The sequence below is a fragment of the Nannobrachium achirus genome (assembly GCF_963921795.1).
Source record: "Nannobrachium achirus genome assembly, contig: SCAFFOLD_130, whole genome shotgun sequence".
NCBI lineage: Eukaryota > Metazoa > Chordata > Actinopteri > Myctophiformes > Myctophidae > Nannobrachium > Nannobrachium achirus.
In genome coordinates, this window is record NW_027664583.1 from 132,889 (window position 1) to 144,396 (window position 11,508).

Genomic DNA, 11,508 nt, shown 5'->3' on the forward strand with positions numbered 1-11,508 from the left:
ATACATTTAAGCAAAGGTCTGCCTTGTCTGTCAGTGAATGATAATGTTTATGTATCATTGCTTTAAATGTGAACCACATACTGTATCTCCCTCCTCCCCATATCACTTGATAATGATACTGCAAAGGTTCTCAACCTTTTCAGGCCACGACCCCCCAAAATAATCAACATAATTTGAACTGGGAACCCCCAAAATAATCAAAATATTTGAAGCGGGGTCTCCCCACCCTGACAAGCACTTGGGATTGTAGGAGTTGAGGCATTACATTTGCTTTCAGAAATATTGTGACAATGTTTTAAATAGTATAGTGTGTTGATCACTTTTAATGCAGTAATGGTCTTATTTTAGGTATTAAAATGTCTTAAAAAGGTCCTTAAATTGTCACTTCACTGCCCTCCCCCCACCCATAATCATGTGGGGACCCCCAGGGGAAGGGGTCCCGACCCACAGGTTGAAAACCACTGATCTATCGGGTAATAAAAAAGTATTGTGACCTACCATGACCTCTGGACCCTGCCATGTCTCCTGTATAGAAGAACAAATATCCAAATTACCACACTTAATTGACATAACATTTATCTGTAAATAAATAGTTTGATTTGTGAGCTGCAGCCTTTTTCTTCATAAGCGTGGAGATTACTTCTTTGTACTTTGTCACAAGTAACCAACAGTGAGTACCGACCCGCTGTTTCCTGCTCACAAACCCTGAAACCTACGGTGGTTCAGCAGACACATTTCTTCATGATTAAATTACATTAAAGGTTGGAAAAACATTAAGATAATATCTTACCTTTCACTGCTTTAGACTTTAGACTTGAACAGCAAATTCATGCGAATCCTCACACATTAGTGACGCCTATACGACTAACCAGCATGATCACGAGTCAAAGTATTAAAGTTTGATTTGTATCCGTAGTTAATCATTAACTTCCAAGTAGTAAAGTCATGAATATGTTTTTTTTATAAGGGGTTTAAGTCCACTGCTCAATGCCTTGGTCATCATAGAACAGTAAAAAGGTGATAATGATTGACTTGGCCATCGGTGGTTGTAGATACATCATGGACACATTGTGGAGTGAAAAGGTCTTAAAGGTCCTTAAATTGTCACTTCACTGTCATCTAGGAGTGGGGACCGCCCCAAAATCATGTCTGAAGACTGAAGTGGTATTGCATCTGGACAAACTAATATATGGTATATTTGTGTGGTGTATTTTTGGTTTCTCAGCAAATAGCTAATAGTATTACTTAATTTATTATTCTCTCCTGTTGCAAGGGTAATAACCTCTATGTAACCCCTGGCCAGTGGAGATGGTCAGCCATAATTGGATTACCTCACCAATCCCCCATGCTGCTTTTTAGAATCTGACCATACATTTGGTATCAGGCACGGACAACTCCGCCCTAAATCACTTCTAGGCTCATTTTCCTACTTATATTGATCCAAAAATACTGTCCATGGGGTCTATTAGGCAGAAATGCCCCTGTCCAGTTTCCCTAGCAGAACCCAGCAGCTCTCATAGCATAGAGTGGACCGATGGACAGTCCATGGACAGTCTTTTTGGATCAATATAAGAAGGAAAATTAGCCTAGAAGTGATTTATGGCGGAGTTGTCCTTTAACATGACGCGTACATCAAGAATTGTCATGTGGAGCTTTTAGCGTGGGTGATCTGTCTTAAAAATGTCGAAGATCTAATTCTGAAATAGGCACATAATGGGGCAAACACGTGGCCCTCTGGAATTATGCGTATGGTCTGCTCTGAACCTTAACTCTTTCCATGCCACAGAGGTAGATTGACGAGAATCATTAATTAGGCCATCATGCCACAGACGAGAATTGACGAGAAAAGTACTTAACAGAAAGTACCCCTAGCTGACACTCTTCCCCACCCTGTGACAAAGTTTGGGACTTCTAACTTATTTAGAAAAAAAAAATTACATTTTCAATTCACACCAACCACTTCTCAATTCTCAGACATCCTCAAAACCAGCTCTGCTATTTCACAAGGAGCAAAACCGACAACAGAGCCATGCTGCTGCTGCAGAGCTGCAGTACCGCCGCTACAGTACTCTGTTCAGCCAGAGAAAAACAGACAGACACACCCCCCCCCACCCACCCACGCACGCACGCACACACACACACACACACACACACACACACACACACACACACACACACACACACACACACACACACACACACACACACACACACCTTACCTTTCAGAGATATGTTACAGATGAAGAAACAAAGAAAGAAAGTATTTTACGGGGCCATTTAGCATTTAGCCTGGGGAGTGTAATCCATTCCAAATGTGCACACGATCGAGTCAAGTTCCTCGCTAATGTCGAACACAATCGGTCCTTTGCGGGACACCTCCGCCGTCAGGAACACTTATTACCTTTTGTGAACATCCTATCCAAAAAGTAAAAGTCCTGTGCGGGTCTCTCATCTGTTTGCTTCTCAACCGTGGAAGAGGATCCAAGCATCGTGTTGAAATGGAGAGTTTATATTGCTCATGTTGTCAGCCAGTGCATTATTTTCCCCACCATCTTTCACTATGTTTATACCATGTGACCACGCTAAAAACATTGGAACGATTTGACAATATGAGCGATTTATACTCCTTATTTCAACACGCTGCTTCGATTTTCTTCCACGCTTGACAAATAAACAGATTAGAGAGGCATATTACCTGGGATCCTAGGATCTAATGTTCACAAAAGGTAAGAATGTTCGCGAAACGCAAGCGTCTCCCCTGCCGCTGCCGCACAACCTGTTGAATAGCGTCCAGATCAGCTTTTTATCCACTACACACGACGCATAAAGTTTATATTCCAGTTATTGGTGGTTTTATGACGATCAACAGGCGGGGTCGCCAGCGAAGATGATAATCCCTCGTCCTTTAGTTGGTCTTTGTACCAGATGTCCTCTTTTCGTGGTGTTTTTAGCACAGAAACAACACGTGGGCTATTTGATGGGCTTCTCTTCCAAGTGCGCGCGCACGACGTGCGTGTGTGACTGAGCGTGCCACGTGCGTGTTGTGTCGACTCGTGTGCGCGCGTGTGCCTACTATGAGCGCACGCCGTGTGTACACTACACTGTTAAATATTACCAGGATCTCACAATACTTTACATTATTATTTCACAATATAATACTGTATTATGAATATTACTGTGTAATCACACCAACATCTGTGATAACACAACAAATGACTGTACTCTAAATTGTTATCAGGATTACACAACACTTTACAATATATCTCACAATAAAATATTGTGTTCAGAATGTTACTGTGATATCACAACAAATTACTTGATCCGCGCTGCATTGTGGGATTTCATTTCAAATTTGTATCCATTGTGAGAGGGAAAGCAGTGAAGATGGAATTATGAAATTATGAAGTCAATTTCAATTCAAAGGAGCTTTCAGAAGTCATGTGAAGTTCATAACATTGCTCTGATAAGGTAAGTCACCCTCTTTTTTACCCCCTCCACCTTAATGACAACTAGTTGTGCTTTCGCCTGTGGTTCAGTCTTGCTCCAGCAAAGTATGTGTGCTGTAGGCTCTGCAGCAGCACTGCTTCCCCGCTGACGTGAGCCTGTCGAGCGGCAGAAACCACCCAAACACACCGGTGGACCGGCTTGGTGTATACACCGAGCGACGCACACCACTATGAGCTTGTATATCTGCTATTTTAGTGTGGTTCTGCGCCGCTCGACAGGCTCACGTCAGTGTCATGTCGGCTGCTTACTAGCTAGCGGACCGCGGTAGGGAACGTTCAACCTGCCCGGTTCAATACGGCCGACGCGCGGGGAAGAAGACATCCCCGCGACGCACGAGTTACAGACCCATACGCCATACGGGTCCATTTGGTTCCTATATATCTATCATTTAGCTGTGGACCATCTGGAACTCCATCACTCGGACGCGATAATGACCCGACACTACTTTGAGAACCACAGACAATCCTTGTGTCAGTTGTACGTATCCTTACGCCGGGTCCATTTGGTTCTCAACTATATCAATGATAATATTTGCGCCGGGCGAGGTTTTATGCTCCAGAACAGTTGCTGTTGTAAAAGCAACCGATCCAAAACAAAAGCGTCACGACACAGGAGCCTGTGCTGTGTAGATCATTGGTTTTCAAAGTGGGGTCCGGGACCCCTCCGGAGTCCTTGAGGGAGTTCCAGGGGGTCCCTGGCTAAATGATAACAGGTCCATTTTGTTCCATTTGTACATTCTGAGAGTTAAATGAACATATATCATCTCAGAGATAGAAATGCCATTAAATATGTCCTGGGGGTCCTTGAAATTAAAATGGAATCACTACAGAGCCTTAAAAATCTTCTCTTATGGGGGTCCCTGGCGTATATATTTTCAAATGGACGTCCACTGGCTGATAAGTGTTAAATTGGGGTTTGTTGACGTGAAAAAGTTTGAGAACCACTGCTGTAGATGGTCTATATTCGACGGGTGACACCATCAGATTAATGATTGATTATTAGCCTACCTGACGTTGTGCTGTCCACTGCAGTAGGAGCTTAATTTCCGTCAAAAATCCCATCATATTTGTCCTTAAATCTTTATGCATGGATTAAATGTATATATTTAATTGCCTACATTAAAACTTTGTTTTGACTTTGATGGAATCTCCTCGCCCCTCCCCTTTCCTCCACATGTGAGACATTATGGTCAAATTGGTCATTAGGGTGACATAGGGTGATTTTTTTCCCCTTAATATCATAATGTAAGCATACCTAGAAAGTGTGTGTGTGTGTGTGTGTGTGTGTGTGTGTGTGTGTGTGTGTGTGTGTGTGTGTGTGTGTGTGTGTGTGTGTGTGTGTGTGTGTGTGTGTATTGTGGAATACATTTAGCATTTCACCTCTTAACAATATCACACTGTTCAGGTGATATAATGAAGCCTTGGGCCTGGACGGATGCTGTCCATTGAAGAATAAGATGGGACCACGTGATGGCTACTGCAACTTCAATCTGCAGTACTCTGGAGTTTATCCAAAGGTATTATACTTATAGGCTACTGAAAATGTATTATACTGAATTTAACATTGCTAATAGAATTTGGCATAGAATAATACAAAGTAGATCTAAATTGATTAAAATGATTGAGGTTCTAGATAAGGTTTTAGAGGTCCTGGAGAGAGTTTGGTGTCAGCTTGAGATCTCTTGGGCATGGTCAATCATTGAGGTGGTTGTTGTCTTGTCTTGTCTTGTCTTGTCTTGTCTTGTCTTGTCTTGTCTTGTCTTGTCTTGTCTTGTCTTGTCTTGTCTTGTCTTGTCTTATTTATTTTACAGCTGTGTGCCACAGCCACTGATGTGCAGAGGACAGAGAAATTACCAAGCACCCCCTGCTTGATTGTCCAAGGTACTGTTGATATCTGGATTTTATATTATAATCTACATGATCATAAGCTACTTTTCACATAAGCTGATCAGTGTCTTGATCTACACAGCAGTGGTTCTCAAACCTTTTTGTGTCAAGGACCCCCAAATTGACACTTATCAGCCAGTAGACCCCATTTGAAAAGCAATGGCAGGGACCCCCATAAGAGAAGATTAGGCTACAGACCCCCCATTTAATGGCATATCTATTTCTGAGACCCCAATCTACAGTATATTGTAAAATCAATGTTAATGTAATTCTCAGTGTACAAATGGGACCAAAATGGACCTGTTAGGGTCCATTTGGTTCTGAGTTACATACCCAATAAGGGTCCATTTAGTTCCTAATTATCATTTAGCTGGGGACCCCCTAGAACTCCCTCAAGGACCCCTGGGGGTCCCCGGACGATTCATCAACCTGGTCGTAAAAATTGTGTAAGTATAAAGTGACTAAATCTGGCTTATATTTCTGTCTTACCTTCAAAAACCCTTCAAAATCCCAGACAAAAAACATTGCTGAATCTGACCCTAATTTGAGAATTGTCTTAAATGCCCGTAAGATCAAAATAAAGTGAGTTGTGTCACAGTTTGTGATGTTGCTGATCATTGAAATTCTACTCTTGTTCAATTAGCATTTCACCTCTACAATATCACATAATGGGTATCTCTTGTCAGGTGATTTAATGAAGTCTATGGCCTGGATGCTGTCCATTGAAGAGCAAGTGTGATGGGGCAACACGATGGGATCATTATTGGATAGCTGTGGTTTTCGCGATCTACTACAACTTCAATCTGCTATATCCTGAGGATGGTGTGTGTACTCTGGATTGGAGGTATTGTAACACTGAAATTGTACTGAAGCATTGTACTGGATTGCTTGCAACATTGATACTTGAATGTTACTTACTCTCAGTACTACTTTCTTTCTGTGGTGTAGGGCAGGGGTTTTCAAAGTGGGTGACGGGGCACCCTGGGGTGCCGCGACGGCAGTCCAGGGGTGCCGCGAGATCATTTGATAATATTTGGAATTTATTTATTTGGACAAATATTTAGTATCATTTTAAACTTGAAGTACAGTTATTTTCAGTCAGTTCTAACCAAAATGGCTATTATCTCAATGTTTTCCTCTCAACATAATCACTTTTCACTAGTTTAGTACATTTTATGGATGATAAATACAAAACTAACGGTTTTGGACATACAAGGTTTCCACCCGACAACGATGATATGCTATAAACATAAGGTGCTGGGAGTGAAAATTATAATGTAGGTGTGCTTCGGATTAAAAAGATATTTATGGGGTACCCTGAGACAAAAAAGTTTGGGAACCCCTGGTGTAGGGTTTACTTAAGGGAAAGGCATGTGCCTTGTATAAATGATGCAATATATGTTTATGTAAAACTAAAAGTTGTTGTCTTGTCTTATTGTTTACAGGTGCTTCATGGGCATTAACCCTGAGAGAGGCTCCAAATCGAAGAAGCGTAGCGTATCAACCCACACGTGAGCACACTTTTGAGACAACTTGTGGACTTTGAATGGTCGATGGTATTCAGGACTCCAATATGAGACACACTCATACGCATTTGAGAAAACTTGTGGACTTTGAATGGCCGATGGTATTCAGGACTCCAATATGAGACACTCATACGCATTTGAGAAAACTTGTGGACTTTGAATGGTCGATGGTATTCAGGACTCCAATATGACAAACTCATACGTGTTTCAGATGTCCTACTCTTGTTTGTCCAACTCCACCAGCCATTATTCTTATCTGGATATGTAAAATTGCCAATATTCTTTGCCGATGCCCTGTCACTTCATTCAGCAATGCTCGCCTCTTCTGTCTCGGCCTGCATGTTAGCAAGGTGCATACTGTAATCATTAGGTTGCTTTGTTCTTACCACTGCTGTGTTGCCTTATATCTTCAGGACTTATGAGACTGAGTGCAATGTTGAGGTGTACTTCACATACGTCGTGCCTGCTGAAATGTGTTCATATAACACACAGGAGGGTTGCCAGAGAGAACCAGTCACCATTTCTCCCCAAGTTGTGAAGGCAACCTCCATTTGTGTTATATGGACAAATTTCACCTCTGTTCCAACTGGCATGAGGGTGAGTAGATGAGTTATTTTGCAGTTAAAGGAACAGTTCACCCAAAAGTGAAAATGTTGCATCTACTCACCACCATGCTGATACAAAGTCAGGTGACGTTTTTTAGTACACAAAATCACTCCTGGAGTTTCACAGGAAAACAGTGTTGCAGCCTCCTAAATAACTAAAGTCTATGACAACCAGTTTTCAAACTGGTTAAAAAAAAGTGCCTCCAGACCAAACCCCAGGAGTGTTTGTAGACTTAACACTTCTACTGAGTAAAAGGCTTTAAGTGTGGTTCTTCTTTGTCCATTTGAAATGTTGCACTTTGTATTGGAATTGTACAATAAAAAGTTTAAATGAATGAAGTTGTTTTTCTTTCTTTTCTTTTTTTTTAGCATGTTTGTGTATGTATGGTAAAATCACAGTTAAGGCCCATTCCCACTGAGCCAGATAACAGATAAAAAAAATCTCTTTCTTCAGATATTTTTCCATTCAAAGTGGATGATAGATACAGATAAAAAAATATCTGTCACAGATAAAATAAATAGCTGTGGCAGATATTTTTTATCTGTATCTACCATCCACTTTGAATGGAAAAATATCTGGAGAAAGAGCTTTTTTTATCTGTTATCTGGCCCAGTGGGAATGGGCCTATAAATTCAAATTTACAATATTTTACTGTATTAGATACAATTTACTGTAAATTTACAGTAAATTACTGCCTACTGAGCTGCATTACATTCACAGTAATAGTGTGAAAATACAGGCAACTACTGTAATATTACAGTAAATAACTGCAATAACTACTGCTAAATCACAGTAAATTACTGAAATTTCACAGCTGTGAAATTACAGTAATTTACTGCGCAATATTTACTGTGAAAATTACTGTGAAAGTAATGCAATTAGTATCCAGTAATTTACTGTAAATTTACAGCGAATTATTTTACAATGTAGTGTTTAAGATTTTCCCGAATTTAGCTCATTTTAAAAACCGGGATTTTTCGGAGCTTCTCCCGGGCTTCCCGGTATTTCCCGTCAATAATCTATCTATAAATGCAAGAAGTCTCTGCGTGTCTGCGTGTGTGTCTGTAATCCACGTATCTCGAGAACCGTTCGTCCCACCGGCTTCAGATTCGGCACGCACGTTCTCCGCCGTGGCGCGGAGTGCAGTGCCGGGCCTCGACCCGACCCGACACACGTTTTTTCCGAAACGACGCAAAACGTTCGGAATCTCCTTATGCGGAGCTGATTGTTGACATCAGGCTGTTCCGGAGGAAATCATGTCATTGTGACATCACTTCATAAAAGGGACATCACGTACACCACATGACCCCACACTCCTATGACAACACGGGCATATTTACATTGTTCCCGAGTTGGCCAGGGCGCCGACTAGACGCTCGGCCGCCCATCTCCATATATGGGCATAAATGGACGTATCGGCGAAAGCGCTGACTCATTGTGACATACAATGGACGCAATCTCCGTATATGGGCATAAAGGGGACACAGATACAGAGATCTCCATATATGGGCATTCTGACATCACTTCTGCTGACTCAAAGACAAACAGGCAAACAGATGGTCAAAACGGGTCCTACAGAGATCTCCATATATGGGCATATTTACATTGTTCCCGAGTTGGCTAGGGCGCCGACTAGACGCTCGGCCGCGCATCTCCATATATGGGCATAACGGGTCCTACAGAGATCTCCATATATGGGCATATTTACATTGTTCCCGAGTTGGCTAGGCATAACGGGTCCTACAGAGATCTCCATATATGGGCATATTTACATTGTTCCCGAGTTGGCTAGGGCGCCGACTAGACGCTCGGCCGCACATCTCCATATATGGGCATAAATGGATGTATCGGCGCAAGCGCTGACTCATTGTGACATAAAATGGACGCAATCTCCGTATATGGGCATAAAGGGGACACAGTTACAGAGATCTCCATATATGTGCATATGGGCATTCTGACATCACTTCTGCTGACTCATTCTGACATCACTCCTGTACTTTGCACGTGTTGAATCTCTATATATGGAGATAACCGACGCATCTCACAAGCCATGGGCATAAATGGACACACGCAAACAGATGGTCAAAACAGATCCTATGACAACAGGTATAATGGGGTTTGCATTAAAGGGCGGGGCATTCATCCCCTATTTACATTGTTTCCGAGTTGGCCAGGGCGCCGACTAGACGTAATAATAATAATAATTAATAATGTTTAATAACCATGGAACGGCCTTTAGGTGACAGTACCCCTTTAACCAACCAGGGGGCGACATTGCGTAGCCTATCGACTGAATTTCCATGTGTCACTGAAAATAGATGATCTGCAAGCTCACAACAAGTCATAGATTAGACGCTATGTGAGCTTGCAGATCGGCTATTTTCAGCATGACACTCGCAGGACAAACTATATAATCAAGCTAATGGGAGATGCCGTTGGACGCGCAGTCACGCAGAACTCTTCACAACTTCAATGTTCCTCAATGGCTCATTATAAGGCATTGCATTACTTACACAATTGGATATATTTGGGGGGATAACGCATTCTTCATTCATTCTTCATAGTTCACCCCAAGAAAGCAAGGTATACCACAAATGTATTACATACAGAAGAGTTGGATTTATATTCTTCAAGGCACGATTGACAACAACAGACTTGTTTTCCATCATTTTCTATTATTTGCTGCTGGAAAACATCAAGTTATAAATAGGCTAAGCATACAGGTGGACTCTCTGTAATGGTAAAGGGACTGTTGGAAGTGGAACGCAGTATAATTTCGGTGCCACGCCACGTTAGATTTAATCAATTAAGTTTATTTAGTAGGCCTATTGTATGGGACGTGGCTTTTTAGAATTCCACGGCATCTGACCGCCTCCCGTGATATCAACAGCCAAACTAAATGTCCATACAAGTTTTAGTCAAGTAGGCTATATTTATGTCCCAAACTGAGCAATTCATCATGTTACAGCAAATAAAGAAGCCCACCCCCACCTGCTGCTTGTCGCTGCAAGAGCTGCGCCCGACTCGTTCTCGAGATTGTGCGCTGCACAGCGGCTGCGCTCATCAAAGAGGCAGTGCAAATCAGAGAGAGATTAATATGTGGTTGGATTATTGTAGGCATATTGACGTTCTGATTCATTCTGATATATATATTTTTTTCCTGTTAAAAAAGGAGGCAAGGATAATGTGGCAAGCAGTCTAATTGCCCAGTAGGCCTTTCTAGTAATAATTAGCCTAATTTATATAAGAAAAAGACAATCTCTGGGATGACGGTTCCCGAAGCCAATAACCGGGAGGGAAATTAGGTGCGCTCAGGCCGGGAGTCCCGGGATCCCGGTTCCCGGCATTAAACACTATAGTGTACACTAGGAAGACTCCATTCCATTGCATAAACAAACGTGGTGTTTTTCTTCCGTGCGCGCGCGTCGTGTGCGTGTGTGTGACTGCTACTCTTTGAGCGCTGCGTGCACGCGTTGCGTGCGGTGTATGCAGACTGTGCAGTGTGCACGCGGCTGTGTCGTGGGCCGGAGCATAGAGTATAGCCTATATAGATAGAACTACAGAGATTTTCACACTAAACGTTATTTCTTTATAAAAAAAACAATTTGTCTGACAACAATACTTTATACATGTATGATGTCACAGAAGCCAAAAAATAAAAGTTTCAAGAGAAAGAAATGCTTGAACAAGTGTTATTCACAAAAGGGCCAATTTCTCCTGTTTCTGTTTGTTTTCGTCCACTCTGGGGAAGAGCAGACAGTTTTAAAACTAATATAGCGCAAGAACCGAAAATAGCTGAAACCCCTGGTTAACTTCTGGTGAAAGTGCACGAGTTGCACTTTATTTGAGATACTGGGTGATTTTTTTTTTGTCTTTTTGATAATTCTCAGTAGAGCTAGAAAGACTGGTGAAAATAGTAGCCTATAATGGTGGCATGGGAATAGAGCAGGCCAGTAAACAGTAGCATTGAATGTGTTAAAGAG